Genomic DNA, 17565 nt, shown 5'->3' on the forward strand with positions numbered 1-17565 from the left:
GATAGGTAACAAAATGATAATTGCAAATCTCCTCCGTATAACACCATTTTCAGATTTCAAATTAATCACTGAGAGGCAGAATTGTTCAAACTGAGAGCTCAGTACAAATGAAGTGATAAACTGACAAAACATGATTGTGTTATAATAGGTGATTTTCATGCAAGCAATTTTATATAGTCTAATAAAAATGTATGCAAAAGCACAGGTAAAAATATTTTTATAAGTAGAATGTCCTGCAGAGGGCAGTAGAAGACCACTAATTGACTCACTTTCATTTGAAAGACTTTTTTATCCACCAGTAAAACAAAGCAGTTTCTCCATGTTCTTTCCATTAAGCATGCTTACACACACAGACACACACAGACACACACACACAAAGACAAATATGTTTTCAATGTTTTTGGGATGTTATTGTGAAAATATCTTTTAATGGTCTAACCATTTTCACATATTTCTTTGTGATCTGTATTATCAGTAATAATAATAATAAATAGCTTTAAGCATTTGCTTGTTGGCCAAAGCTGAAAGCTGATAAAAAGATTAATACTATGTCTAATACTGCTGCTCCCTCTAGTTGACAACAGTGGAATTACAGCCTCCATCTTACAATTGAAGTGAATGAATGGGAATTAGTTTTTTCACTTATATCTCGGGAACCAGATGGCGAAAAATTCTAAACCTCAGAGCATAGATAGTGCTTGAGGAGCCCTGTTGAATGAGACCATCACAGTGTTTTTGGGCGATTGGGGCCGGGAGCTATGACCATTCAAAGGCATGTCTTTTGGAGCAGTTTTCTCTGGAATGCCGAGGGCAAATTACACCACATTTGAATCGAAGCTAGCCAAGGATGGGCCCTTTCCAATGAGCCCTCACACAAGGTTCGGGGTGATCTGGTTCGGGAGTTACGGCCGTTCAAAGTCGGGGGTCCCGCGGACTAGCGTTCCGTGGGGGGGGCGCGCTCCCGAGGCCCGCGACGCTACGTTTCGATCAAGAGCCCGGAGAGGTCCTTACCATAAAAATTTGAGCGCGCGGCGACTTTCCGTTTTCGAGTTATGAGTGAATTTGTACTGGGGGGGCGTGGCCTAAATGGCGGACAAGGTTTTACTTTCGTTTTCTAAATGTAAAACAATTGTCAATAGTAACACTCCAATAGATGCATTTTGACAAAATGTGATTGTAAATGTTAAAATAATGATTTTATAAAGTATAAATATGAATTATATAACAATATTAGGGAGTAGTATGATGAAATGACAGCAGGGGGCAGTACAATACCACTTATTGGCTTAATATGCCATGTTATATCATTTTTACCTTTTTAACTGTTATAGAGGCAAATTTTGTCCGATCTGTCTGAAATTTTTCATGCTTGTTAAGAGTAACATGTTCTGACTAGATCTGAAAGATATTTAAAAGATATAGGCTTTTGGGGACACTTGGTCAAGGCTACATATTAAAGTGACCCTATTATAGCCATCCAAATGAAGAAGTTATACTTTTTCTGATAATTATTGATCTAGAGAGTCCAGAGAATTGTACTGCACTAGATTTGAATATTATGATTTGAAAATTATAAGATCATAAATGGAAAACACCATTTACAGCCAATACAGGCAATTTACCATAGAATATATATTGTTTTAAAGCTTTTTAACAGTTATAGCGCCACCTATGGTCCAATCTCCATAAAAATTCCCATGCTTCTTTAGCATGTTATGTCACATGTGCTCATCAATTTTTGTAAAGTTCTGAGTTTTTATTTATGATTTATAAACGTTTGAGTGTATTTTGACACGCCCATTTTCTAAATGATCATGTTATAGCCAAACAAAAGCAAAATTTTCTTCTTTTTTTCGATAATTATTCATCTAGAGAGTCCAGAGAATTGCCCTAGACTGGTCTGGTTCCGATCGGGCGAAAAACCTAGGACTAGTTCGCAAAAGTAGGTTTTTAACATGTTCACGAATATTTAATGAACAGTTTGATTGACAGCAATGGTTCTTGAGGCAAAGTTGTTCAGCATGAGTAGATCTATCAAATGATATGCATAATGTGACTATAAGTGTAACACCACGTGATTACAGAGCCATAAAACTCGTTAGCGCCAACTAGTGGCCGATTTCTTTCAAAAATTTTACAGACCTCTAGGGCCATGAGTCGAACATGCCCACCGAGTTTCGTTCCAATCGGCCTCCGTTAACCTTGTCTAATAGGTGCTCGACTTCATTGGCCAATGGCGGCCATGTTTTTTGAGATACGTCAATGTCCTCATAGACATACATGGCACCTTGGACCAAGACACTGCATACCAATTTTCAAGTCAATCAGACTAACAGTCAGGTGGTTATAGCCCTTTTCATGTTTCTTTCATGTTATAGCGCCACCTAGTGTTTAATCGTTGTGATTTTTTTACTGTGACCCCAGATTGAACTCCTACATATGTGTACCAAGTTTGGTGAAGCTATCTCATTTACTTTTTGAGTTATAGCCATTTTAGTAAAATAGGCTCCTCCCACAACGTTCATTTTGAGCCCCCTAGCGACTTTGAATCGAAATATCGACGTTTTTTCGATAATTATTGATCTTCAGACTCCAGAGAACATTTCTGCACTGGTTTGGTTCCGATCGGGCGAAAAACCTAGGACTAGTTTGCAAAAGTAGGTTTTTGACAAAATTCAAAATGGCGGAAAAATTTGCATACCGGAAATGAAATCGGAGATATACGTTTTGTTCGCCATGAGGTCTGGATTCCATTGATATAAGACACTTGAGTCTAGGACATACGGTCTAGGAGTTATGACCAGTTTCGCGCGTTTGGTCGCTATAGCGCCACCTATGGGCCAATCGGGGTCATACTCTCTGAACCTTTCCTCGATTTTTGTACTACCATCTGACAAAGTTTCAAGTCTCCAGCACTTACGGTTTGGGCTGCACGATGCGTTTTAGCGGAGAAGAATAATAATAATAATAATAATAAAAATCAGTACAATTACAATAGGTGTTCAGCACTTCGTGCTTGAACCCCTAAAAACTTAAACTTTACCCATTGGGTAGCCATAATAGGATCATTTAGAAAATGTGTATGGCAAAAAACACTCAAAAGCCTGTAAATCCTAAACGAAAACTCAGACAACTCACTAAACTGCCTTATGTGCTTAAAGACCCTAAATGCTTGAACCCCGCTAAATGCTGCTTGCAGCTTTAATTATTATTATTATTCTTCTCCGCTAAAACGCATTGTGCAGCCCAAACCGTAAGTGCTAGAGACTTGAAACTTGGCCACAAGGTAGTACAAAAATCGAGGAGAGGTTATCAAAGTATGAGCCCGATTGGCCTATAGGTGGCGCTATAGCGCAAAAAACAAAAAAAATCCACTATTTTGCTCATATCTCAATAACCATTTGTCCCAGCTTCAAGTGTCATACATCATTGGAATCCTTGGCTCAAGCCGAACAAAAAATATAGGAGGTATTTCATTTCCGGTATGCAAATTTTTCCGCCATATTGGATTTTGTTCAAAACCTACTTTTGCAAACTAGTCCCTGGTTTTTCGCCCGATCGGAACCAAACCAGTGCAGAAATGTTCTCTGGAGTCTGAATATCAATAATTATCGAAAAAAAGTTGAAATTTCGATACATGGTTGCTATGAGGTGTCAAAACGTTCGCAGGAGGCGGAGCTAATTTTACTAAAATGGCTATAACTCGGGAACGCAATGAGATATTTTCACCAAACTCGGTACACATATGTATGAGCTCAATCTGGGGTCACAGTAAAAAAATCGCGACGATTGAACACTAGATGGCGCTAAAACATGGAAAAAACATGAAAAGGGCTATAACCACCTGACCGTTAGTCCGATTGACTTGAAAATTGGTATGCAGTCTCTTGGTCCAAGGTGCCATGTAAATCTATGAGGACATTGGCGTATCTTGAAAAACATGGCCGCCATTGGCCAATGAAGTTGAGCACCTATTAGACAAGGTTAATGGAGACCGATCGAAACGAAACTCGATGGGCATGTTCAACTCATGGTTCTAGAGGTCTGTAAGAATTTTGAAAGAAATCGGCCACTAGTTGGCGCTAACGAGTTTTATGACTCTGTAATCACGTGGTGTTACACTCATCCACACAATATGCATATCATTTGATAGATCTCCTCATGGAGAACAACTTTGCCTCAAGAACCATTGCTGTCAATCAAACCATTCATTAAATATTCGGAATTATGTTAAAAACCTACTTTTGCGAACTAGTCCCTGGTTTTTCGCCCGATCAGAACCAGACCATTCTAGGACAATTCTCTGGACTTTCTAGATCAATAATTATCAAAAAGAAGTTGAAATTTTGCTTTTGGTTGGCTATAAGAGGGTCATTTAGAAAATAGGCATGTCCTAATACACTCAAACGTCTATAAATCCTAAATAAAAAGTCAGAATTTCACAAAAATTGATGAGCATATGTGACATAACATGCTAAAGAAGCATGGACATTTTTATGGAGATCGGACCATAGGTGGCGCTATAACTGTTAAAATGCTTTAAAACCATATATTTCCTATGGTAAATTGCCTGTATTGGCTGTAAATGGTGTTTTCCATCTGTGCTCATATAATGTTCATATAATAATGTTCAAAACCAGTGCAGTGCAATTATCTGTACTCAATAATTATCAGAAAAATTATAACTTCTTCATTTGGATGGCTATAATAGGGTCACTTCAATATGTAGCCTTGACCAAGTGTCCACAAAAGCCTATATCTCTAATATGAATGATCAGACCTTAAAAACAAGTCAGAACAAGCATGAAAAAGACAGATCGGACAAAATTTGTCTCTATAACAGTTAATAAAAAAGGTGAATATGAATAACATAGCATATTAAGCCAATAAGTGGTATTTTACTGCCCCCTGCTGTCATTTCATCATACTACTCCCTAATATTGTTCTATAATTCATATTTAGACTTTATAAAATCATTATTTTAACATTTACAATCACATTTTGTCAAAATTAATCTATTGTTGTATTACTATTGACAACTGAGTCACAAGTGAATACTGAAACCGAAAGTAAAACGGCATTTACGCCACGTCCCCGAATACAAATTAACTCATAACTCGAAAACGGAAAGTCGTTGTGCGCTCAAATTTTGATGGTAAGGTCCTCTCCAGGCTCTTGATCGAAACGTGTTGTCGCGGGCCTGAATGATAGTCTCATTCAACAGGGCTCCTCGAGCACTATCTATGCTCTGAGTTTCAGAATTTTTTGCGTTCTGGTTACCGAGATATAAGTGAAAAACCAAATTCCCATTCATTCACTCATTCATTTAAACACTTCAATTGTAAAATGTAAGCTATAATACCACTTTTGTCCACTTGAGGGAGCAGCAAGATTACATATGATCTTTTCATTAGCTTTCAGTATTGGGAAACAAAAATAAATTGCTTTAAAAAGCAATCTTTTTTATTATGATAGGGCTGTAGCTATCGATTATTTTAGTAATCGAGTATTCTATTCAAGTAATCGGATAAAAAAATGTGGTAAAAAATAGATTCAAGTTAACAACAGCCTTTAAAATGACTTAAAATACAAATATATAATAACAAGCAATAATGATTGGTTCAAGTAAAGTATCAAAGTAAGTAATTATATGGGTTTTATTGAACAACACTGTTAAAATATACCCATGTAAAATAAATGATATAAACTAATATAGAGATAACTTATGTACATGAATAACAAATGCCTGCAGAGGGCACCAGCGGCCTGGTTGTTGTTACACTACTAAGGCATTATCAAATCCTTGTTTATTGGCCAAACAACATTAAATTCAAATGTCAACTTAACCTTTAATATTTGGCCACTTCTGTACGATAGAAATGCTACAGCCACTGTAATTTCTTGAACAAGAACATGTGCACATCAAAACATGCAAACTCAGAGCGAGAGTTTAAACTTTTATTTTGAAATCGCGATGTTTAAACTTTTATTTTGAAATCGCGATGAACAGCAGTTTGAGAAACCCAGATGTGCTCCACAAATGATAACAGTGCAACTATGAAACAAACTGCGTCCGACTTGCGTTCCCATATTTGCACGTTATTGGAAACGTAAACAAACAGCACTGCAGAGACTGAGTTTGCTTGGAGCAGCGTTTACTGTGGACGGAGCTGAGGTAATTTTAACATGTAGGCTAATCTGCACTCATGTAATTGAAGTGTCTTCTCTGTGAAAAAAACAAACAAAAAACAGAGGATATATTTATTTAACTGAATCACAGCCTTTGTGATTTCACAATGGCACTATGCTATATTATGACTGTAAATGGTGGGCTCCAGACTGCGATCAATTGGTCGCATTTTGCGACCATTTTTCCTGCCGGTGCGACCAAATATTTATTCGATTTATTCGACCACAACGTTGCCGAGCAGCGAATCCAAACAAAATGAAAGCGGAACGAAAATGCGCTAACTTACTCCTTTATGCTTCACAGACCGTTTATTAGTTTGAATCAATAATAGACAGCGCAGCCCATAGATATAATATATAAACGCGTTTATATATGATATCTATGGCGCAGCCTATGAGCGCAGCAGCCCGAACTTGCCAGTCGCGGGCCGATCTCGATCACGCGACACTGTTACTAGGAGATCCAGACTCTGGAGATCCAGTGAAGAAATCCATTGAATTCGCCTCAGAATTAATAACATAATCAGATATCAGATCAAACAGCGCTGATGTGGAAACCAGGAGAAACACTGGGCTTTCAGACCACAAATCAGCGACATTCACCATGGATTTAATGTAGTAACTGTAACCATAATGTGACAGAAATAGTCAAACGCTTACAAGTACTAACTGTTAGGCTACTCATCTTTTTCCAGCACTTCAAAACTATCATATAGAAATGTTATTTTTAATGTGATGACCAACACATTTTTTTTGTTCATCCTTCAAAAATGGTCTTATTTAAACTCTTATTTATACACTTATTTAAAAATAATAAAATAAATAAATTACCATTGTAAACAGTAAGATGCTTATTGGCTATTTTCACTCCCTAATATAATTTATTTCACTCGGTTTGCTTTTTAATTAATATTAAGACATTATGAATGATAATAATTAAAGTTAATTTCATCTACACCCTAAACTAAGCTTAGTGCTTTATTGTCAGCCCCAGTGCTACCAGATATTTTTTTGTAAAACTCAGTGTCTGCGGTGCCGCTGCCCTCAGATGTTAGTCTGGTGCCTGTGAACTTAAAATAAAACTGCACATTGTAATATCTGTACATTAAGTCTATTTATTATTAAATAATAAATAAATAATTTGTCAGTAGTTATTTTGGGGGAAATTTGAATAATTGCATTGCAAGTTGATTTAAGGTGTGCCCCTAAATTTTCAGTCAGGGGCTACAGCGCTCCTAGTAAAAAAAGTTAGTCTGGAGCCCTGTTTAAATATCGCGTTGTCCTAGAAAACTGTAATTCTGCGGTTGTTGGATTCTCATCTGTGGAATGCACCACTTTCAGTATTTTGCCAGTTACTCGAGGGGTAAATTGCAATCAAGGATTTTTTTAAATCGAGTACTTGACTATAATCGAGGAATCTTTACAGCCCTATACTGGTAACATAGTTTTATATTATTAGATCACAAAGAAATGCCTATTTTTATACAATTAAATATATTTTCTCAACAACATGTCCAAAAAACATATTTGTGTGTGTGTGTGTGTGTAAGCATGCATTATTGAGTTAACATGGAAAGACTGGTTTGATTTAGTGCAGAAAACTGGTGCAAATCATGAAGTTTAAAGTGAAAGTGAGCCAATAAGTGGTCTTCTACTGGCTTCTGCTGGCCATTCTACTTATTAATGAAGTCTTTTCACATGTGCTTTTGGATTCATTCATATTTAGAGTAGACACAAAAAAAATCACTTGTATAACAATAACTATTATAACACAATCATATTTTGTCAGTGTTTATCACTTCATTTGCACTGACACTTCACATAATTGCTAGTAATGTGGTAAATCATGGTAAATCACGCTAGAAACATGGTAAGTCATAGTAAATAATAGTAGAATGTGGTGTATCAAGGTAAATCATGTAAGAATCCTAGTAAATCATTCTAGAACGTGGTATATCATGCTAGAACATGGTAAATCATGGTAAACTATGCTAGAACAGGGTAAATCATGGTAAACCATCATAAATCATGATGAACTATGGTAAATCATTTTAGAATGTGGTATATCATGGTAAATCATGCTAGAACATGATCTTTTCCATCTATGATGTCAGTGGTTACATGCTTGCTAAATAAAACTTAATAACTTTTTATGCTTTTGTGCTTTAAGGCCTTAAAGGCCTTAATTGCTTGAACCCCGATAAATGCTGCTTGCAGCTTTAATTAGGGGTTCAAGCACGAAGTGCTGAAACCCTATTGTATTTGTAAGGATTTTTATTATTAGGGGTTCAAGCATGAAATGCTGAAACCCTATTGTAATTGTGCTGATTTTTATTAGGGGTTCAAGCACGAAGTGCTGAAACCCTATTGTAATTGCTCAGATTTTTAGGGGTTCAAGCACGAAGTGCTGAAACCCTATTGTAATTGCCCTGATTTTTATTAGGGGTTCAAGCACGAAGTGCTGAAACCCTATTGTAATTGTACTGATTTTTATTATTATTATTATTATTATTAGGGGTTCAAGCACGAAGTGCTGAAACCCTATTGTAATTGCCCTGATTTTTATTATTATTATTATTCTTCCCTAAAACGCATCGTGCAGCCAAAACCGTAAGGCCTAGAGACGTGATACTTGGTCAAATGGTAGTAGTATTGCTCGCTACTCAGATACACGGACTTAGCCAAATCGGCCCATAGGTGGCGCTACAGCGACCAAAAGCGCGAAACTGCTCATAACTCCTAGACTGTATGTCGTAGACTCAAGTGTCTTATATCAATGTAATCAAGACCTCATGGCAAACAAAACGTATATCTCCGATTTCATTTCCGGTATGCAAATTTTTCCGCCATTTTGAATTTTGTCAAAAACCTACTTTTGCGAACTAGTCCTAGGTTTTTTGCCCGATCGGAACCAAACCAGTGCAGAAATGTTCTCTGGAGTTTGAATATCAATAATTATCGAAAAAAAGTTGAAATTTCGATTCACGGTCGCTAAGGGGCGCCAAATTGTATGTTGTGGGAGGAGCCTATTTTACTAAAACGGCCATAACTCCAGAAGTAAATGAGGTATCTTCACCAAACTCGGTACAATTATTTAAGAGGTCAATCTGAGGTCACAGTAAAAAAATCGTGGCGATTGGCCACATGGTGGCGCTATAACATGAAAAAAACATAAAACTGGCTATAACCACCTGACCATTAGTCCGATTGACTTGAAAATTGGTATGCAGTGTCTTGGTCCAAGGTGTCATGTATGTCTATGAGGACATTGGTGTATCTCAAAAAACATGGCCGCCATCGGCCAATGAAGTTTGAGCACCTATTAGACAAGGTTAACGGAGGCCGATCGGAACAAAACTCGGTGGGCATGTTCGACTCATGGCCCTAGAGGTCTGTAAGAATTTTGAAAGAAATCGGCCACTAGTTGGCGCTAACGAGTTTTATGGCTCTGTAATCACGTTGTGTTACACTTATCATCACAAAATGCATATCATTTGATAGATCTGCTCATGCTGAACAACTTTGCCTCTAGACCCATTGCTGTCAATCAAACAGTTTATTAATTATTCGCGAATATGTTAAAAACCTACTTTTGCGAACTAGTCCCTGGTTTTTCGCCCGATCGGAACCAGACCAGTCTAGGACAATTCTCTGGACTCTCCTGATCAATAATTATCGAAAAAAAGTTGAACTTTTGAATTTTTCGTATGGCTATAATTGGGTCATAAAGAAAATGGGCGTGGCAAAATGCACTCAAAAGCTTATAAATCCTAAACGAAAACTCAGAACTTCACGAAAATTGGTGAGCATATGTGCCATAATATTCTAAACAAGCATGCCAAATTTCATGTTGATCGGACCATAGGTGGCGCTATAACTGTTAAAAAGGTTTGAAAACCATATATTTCCTATGGTAAATTGCCTGTATTGGCTGTAAATGGACTTTTCCATCTATTATTTCAGTGGTTAAAAGCTTTCTAAATAAAACTTAATGTCTTAAATGCTTATGTGCTTAAAGGCCTTAAATGCTTGAACCCCGATAAATGCTGCTTGCAGCTTTAATTAGGGGTTCAAGCACGAAGTGCTGAAACCCTATTGTAATTGCCCTGATTTTTATTAGGGGTTCAAGCACGAAGTGCTGAAACCCTATTGTAATTGCCCTGATTTTTATTATTATTATTATTCTTCCCTAAAACGCATCGTGCAGCCAAAACCGTAAGGCCTAGAGACGTGATACTTGGTCAAATGGTAGTAGTATTGCTCGCTACTCAGATACACGGACTTAGCCAAATCGGCCCATAGGTGGCGCTACAGCGACCAAAAGCGCGAAACTGCTCATAACTCCTAGACTGTATGTCGTAGACTCAAGTGTCTTATATCAATGTAATCAAGACCTCATGGCAAACAAAACGTATATCTCCGATTTCATTTCCGGTATGCAAATTTTTCCGCCATTTTGAATTTTGTCAAAAACCTACTTTTGCGAACTAGTCCTAGGTTTTTTGCCCGATCGGAACCAAACCAGTGCAGAAATGTTCTCTGGAGTTTGAATATCAATAATTATCGAAAAAAAGTTGAAATTTCGATTCACGGTCGCTAAGGGGCGCCAAATTGTATGTTGTGGGAGGAGCCTATTTTACTAAAACGGCCATAACTCCAGAAGTAAATGAGGTATCTTCACCAAACTCGGTACAATTATTTAAGAGGTCAATCTGAGGTCACAGTAAAAAAATCGTGGCGATTGGCCACATGGTGACGCTATAACATGAAAAAAACATAAAACTGGCTATAACCACCTGACCATTAGTCCGATTGACTTGAAAATTGGTATGCAGTGTCTTGGTCCAAGGTGTCATGTATGTCTATGAGGACATTGGTGTATCTCAAAAAACATGGCCGCCATCGGCCAATGAAGTTTGAGCACCTATTAGACAAGATTAACGGAGGCCGATCGGAACGAAACTCAGTGGGCATGTTCGACTCATGGCCCTAGAGGTCTGTAAGAATTTTGAAAGAAATCAGCCACTAGTTGGCACTAACGAGTTTTATGGCTCTGTAATCACGTGGTGTTACACTTATCGTAACAAAATGCATATCATTTGATAGATCTGCTCATGCTGAAAAACTTTGCCTCAAGAACCATTGCTGTCAATCAAACCGTTCATTAAATATTCGCGAACATGTTAAAAACCTACTTTTGCGAACTAGTCCTAGGTTTTTCGCCCGATCGGAACCAGACCAGTCTAGGACAATTCTCTGGACTCTCTAGATCAATAATTATCAAAAAAAAGTTTAACTTTTGAATTTTTCGTATGGCTATAATTGGGTCATAAAGAAAAGGGGCGTGGCAAAATGCACTCAAAAGCTTATAAATCCTAAACGAAAACTCAGAACTTCACGAAAATTGGTGAGCATATGTGCCATAATATTCTAAACAAGCATGCCAAATTTCATGTTGATCGGACCATAGGTGGCGCTATAACTGTTAAAAAGGTTTGAAAACCATATATTTCCTATGGTAAATTGCCTGTATTGGCTGTAAATGGACTTTTCCATCTATTATTTCAGTGGTTAAAAGCTTTCTAAATAAAACTTAATGTCTTAAATGCTTATGTGCTTAAAGGCCTTAAATGCTTGAACCCCGATAAATGCTGCTTGCAGCTTTAATTATTATTATTATTATTATTATTATTATTATTCTGCCGTAAAACGCATCGTGCAGCCCAAACCGTAAGAGCTGGAACTTTGAAACTTTGCCAGATGGTAGTACAAAAATCGAGGAAAGGTTCAGAGATTATGACCCCGATTGGCCCATAGGTGGCGCTATAACAACCAAAAGCGCGAAACTGCTCATAACTCCTAGACCGTATGTCGTAGACTCAAGTGTCTTATATCATTGGAAAGCTGGACGCCTGACGAACAAAACGTATATCTCCGATTTCATTTCCGCCATGATAGATTTTCCGCCATTTTGAATTTTGTCAAAAACCTACTTTTGCGAACTAGTCCCTGGTTTTTTACCCGATTGGTACCAAACCAGTGCAGAAATGTTCTCTGGAGACTGAATATCAATAATTATCGAAAAAAAGTTGAAATTTCGATTCACGGTCGCTAAGGGGCGCCAAAACGTACGTTGTGGGAGGGGCCTATTTTATTAAAATGGCTATAACTCCCGAAGTAAATGAGGTATCTTCACCAAACTTGGTACACATGTGTATGAGTTCAATCTGGGGTCACAGTAAAAAAATCGCGACGATTGGCCTCATGGTGGCGCTATAACATGAAAAAAACATAAATCAGGCTATAACCACCTGACCGTTAGTCCGATTGACTTGAAAATTGGTATGCAGTGTCTTGGTCCAAGGTGCCATGTATGTGTATGAGGACATTGGCGTATCTCAAAAAACATGGCCGCCATCGGCCAATGAAGTTTGAGCACCTATTAGACAAGGTTAACGGAGGCCGATCGAAACGAAACTCAATGGGCATGTTCGGCTCATGGCCCTAGAGGTCTGTAAGAATTTTAAAAGAAATCGGCCACTAGTTGGCGCTAACGAGTTTTACGGCTCTGTAATCACGTGGTGTTACAAATATCCACACAATATGCATATCATTTGATAGATCTCCTCATCCTGAACAACTTTGCCTCAAGAACCATTGCTGTCAATCAAACTGTTCATTAATTATTCATGAATATGTTAAAAACCTACTTTTGCGAACTAGTCCTAGGTTTTTTGCCCGATCGCAACCAGACCAGTCTAGGACAATTCTCTGGACTCTCTAGATTAATAATTATCAAAAAAAAGTTGAACTTTTGCATTTGGATGGCTGTAATAGGGTCATTTATAAAATGGGCGTGGCAAAATACACTAAAAACCCTATAAATCCTAAATGAAAACTCATAACTTCACAAAAGTTGGTGAGCATATGTGACATAATATCATTAACAAGCATGCAACATTTTATGGAGATCGGACCAAAGGTGGCGCTATAACAGTTAAAAGGCTTTTAAACCATATATTTCCTATGGCAAACTGCCTGTATTGGCTGTAAATGGTCTTTTCCATGTCTGATCATATAATTTTCATATCATAATGTTAAAAACTATCGCATAACCATTCTCTGGACTCACTAGAACAATAGTTGTCAGAAAAAGTTGAACTTCTTCATTTGGATAGCTATAATAGGTTCACTTCAAAATGTGGCCTTTACCAAGTGTCCCCGAAAGCCTATATCTCTTTAATCAATGCTCAGACCTTCTTAAAAACAAGTCAGAACGTGTGAAATATCACCCTGAACAAGGATGAAAAATTTCAGACAGATCGGACAAAATTTGCCTCTGTAACAGTTAAAAAGGTGAAAATGATATGAATTAATGGCATATTAAGCCAATAAGTGGTATTTTACTGCCCCCTGCTGTTTAAAATAGTCATTTTGTCATATTGTTCTATAATTTATATTTAGACTTTATAAAATCCCTATTTTAACATTTACAATTACATTTACTCAAAATCCATCTGTTAAAGTATTAGTATTGACAGTTTGATCACATCATATATTTCAAATATCTGTATCTACAACATAATGTGTGTGTGTAGTCTTAGGTTTCTAAATAAATTCTGAATAATCTGATTAATAGCTTACAAAGACTTTGTGAAATGTTTATAGACCATTGAAATATATTTTCATAATGACATACCCAATAGCATTGAAAAAACAACAACATTTGTCTTTGTGTGTGTGTGTGTGTGTGTGTGTGTGTGTGTGTGTGTGTGTGTGTGTGTGTGTGTAAACATGCATTATGGAGTTAAAATGGAAAAACTGGTTTGCTTTAGTACAGAAAAATGGTGAAAATCATGAAGTTTAAAGTGAAAGTGAGCCAATAAGTGGTCTTCTAGTGCCCTCTGCTGGCCATTCTACTTATTAATTAAATATTTCCACATGTGCTTGCATTTATACTTGAATACACACTAAAAAATCACTTATATAGCAATAACTATTATAACACAATCATATTTTGTCAGTGTTAATCACTTTATTTGCACTGACACTTCAAATAATTGCTAGTAATGTGATAAATCAGGCTAGAAACATGGTAAATCAAAGTAAATAATACTAGATTGTCGTTTATCTCCTGGTAAATAATACTAGAACATGGTATATCATGGTAAATCATGGTTAACTATGCTGTGTGTGTATGTGTGTGTGTGTGTGTGTGTGTGTGTGTGTGTGTGTGTGTGTGTGTGTGTGTAAGCATGCATTGAGTTAACATGGAAAAACTGGTTTGCTTTAGTGCAGAAAACTGGTTTAAAGTGAAAGTGAGCCAATAAGTGGTCTTCTAGTGCCCTCTGCTGGCCATTCTACTTAATAATGAAATATTTTACATGTGCTTTTGCATTCATACTTGGACACACACTAAAAATCACGTATATAACTAACTATTATAACACAATAATATTTTGTCAGTGTTCATCACCTCATTTGCACTGACACTTCACATAATTGCTAGTAATGTGGTTAATCATGCTAGAAACATTGTAAATCATAGTAAATAATACTGAAATGAGGTGTATCAAGGTAAATCATGCTAGAATCCTAATAAATCATTCTGGAACATGGTATATGATAGTAAATCATGCTAGAATCATATTAAATAATTCTTGAATGTGGCAAATCGTTGTGGGAGGAGCCTATTTTACTCAAATGGCTATAACTCAAGAAGTAAATGAGATATCTTCACCAAAATCAGTACACATGTGTATGGGTTCAATTTGAGGTCACAATAAACAATTTTATGGAGATCGGACCATAGGTGGCGCTATAACTGTTAAAAAGCTTTAAAACCATATATATCCCATGGCAATTTGCCTGTATTGGCTGTAAATGGTCTTTTCCATCTATTATGTCAGTGTTTACATGCTTGCTAAATAAATCTTAATGACTTTTGATGCTTTTGTGCTTAAATGCCTTAAAGGCCTTAACTGCTTGAACCCCGATAAATGCTGCTTGCAGCTTTAATTATTATTATTATTCTTCCCTAAAACGCATCGTGCAGCCAAAACCGTAAGGCCTAGAGACGTGATACTTGGTCAAATGGTAGTAGTATTGCTCGCTACTCAGATACACGGACTTAGCCAAATCGGCCCATAGGTGGCGCTACAGCGACCAAAAGCGCGAAACTGCTCATAACTCCTAGACTGTATGTCGTAGACTCAAGTGTCTTATATCAATGTAATCAAGACCTCATGGCAAACAAAACGTATATCTCCGATTTCATTTCCGGTATGCAAATTTTTCCGCCATTTTGAATTTTGTCAAAAACCTACTTTTGCGAACTAGTCCTAGGTTTTTTGCCCGATCGGAACCAAACCAGTGCAGAAATGTTCTCTGGAGTTTGAATATCAATAATTATCGAAAAAAAGTTGAAATTTCGATTCATGGTCGCTAAGGGGCGCCAAATTGTATGTTGTGGGAGGAGCCTATTTTACTAAAACGGCCATAACTCCAGAAGTAAATGAGGTATCTTCACCAAACTCGGTACAATTATTTAAGAGGTCATTCTGAGGTCACAGTAAAAAAATCGTGGCGATTGGCCACATGGTGACGCTATAACATGAAAAAAACATAAAACTGGCTATAACCACCTGACCATTAGTCCGATTGACTTGAAAATTGGTATGCAGTGTCTTGGTCCAAGGTGTCATGTATGTCTATGAGGACATTGGTGTATCTCAAAAAACATGGCCGCCATCGGCCAATGAAGTTTGAGCACCTATTAGACAAGGTTAACGGAGGCCGATCGGAACGAAACTCAGTGGGCATGTTCGACTCATGGCCCTAGAGGTCTGTAAGAATTTTGAAAGAAATCAGCCACTAGTTGGCACTAACGAGTTTTATGGCTCTGTAATCACGTGGTGTTACACTTATCGTAACAAAATGCATATCATTTGATAGATCTGCTCATGCTGAAAAACTTTGCCTCAAGAACCATTGCTGTCAATCAAACCGTTCATTAAATATTCGCGAACATGTTAAAAACCTACTTTTGCGAACTAGTCCTAGGTTTTTCGCCCGATCGGAACCAGACCAGTCTAGGACAATTCTCTGGACTCTCTAGATCAATAATTATCAAAAAAAAGTTTAACTTTTGAATTTTTCGTATGGCTATAATTGGGTCATAAAGAAAAGGGGCGTGGCAAAATACACTAAAAAGCCTATAAATCCTAAATGAAAAAACACAACATCACAAAAATTGGTGAGCATATGTGACATAACATCATTAAGAAGCATGCCAAATTTTATGGAGATCGGACAATAGTTGGCGCTATAACTGTTAAAAGGCTTTAAAACCATATATTTCCTATGGTAAACTGCCTGTATTGGCTGTAAATGGACTTTTCCATCTCTGATCATATAATTTTTTTTTATATCATAATGTTAAAAACTAGTGCAATACAATTCTCTGGACTCACTAGAACAATAATTGTCAGAAAAAGTTGAACTACTTCATTTGGATAGCTATAATAGGTTCACTTCAAAATGTGGCCTTTACCAAGTGTCCCCGAAAGCCTATATCTCTTTAATGAATGTTCAAACCTTCTTAAAAACAAGTCAGAACATGTGAAATATCACTCTGAACATGCATGAAAATTTTCAGACAGATCGGACAAAATTTGCCTCTATAACAGTTAAAAAGGTGAAAATGATATGAATATAATGGCATATTAAGCCAATAAGTGGTATTTTACTGCCCCCTGCTGTTTAAAATAGTCATTTTGTCATATTGTTCTATAATTTATATTGAGACTTTATAAAATCCCTATTTGAACATTTACAATTACATTTAGTCAAAATCCATCTGTTAAAGTATTAGTATTGACAGTTTGATCACATCATATATATCAAATATCTGTATCTACAACATAATGTGTGTGTGTAGTCTTAGGTTTCTGAATAAATTCTGAATAATCTGATTAATAGCTTACAAAGACTTTGTGAAATGTTTATAGACCATTCAAATATATTTTCATAATGACACATTCCAATAGCATTGAAAAAACAACAACATTTGTCTTTGTGTGTGTGTGTGTGTGTGTGTGTGTGTGTGTGTGTGTGTGTGTAAACATGCATTATGGAGTTAAAATGGAAAAACTGGTTTGCTTTAGTGCAGACAAATGGTGAAAATCATGAAGTTTAAAGTGAAAGTGAGCCAATAAGTGGTCTTCTACTGCCCTCTGCTGGTCATTCTACTTATTAATGAAGTCTACTCACATATGCTTTTGCATTCATTAGACACTAAAAATCACTTATATAACAATAAGACACTAAAAAATAACTTATATAACAATTATTATTGTAGCACAATCATATTTTGTC

The sequence above is a fragment of the Abramis brama genome, assembly GCF_963993115.1.
Source record: "Abramis brama genome assembly, chromosome: 16".
Classification (NCBI taxonomy): Eukaryota; Metazoa; Chordata; class Actinopteri; order Cypriniformes; family Leuciscidae; genus Abramis; species Abramis brama.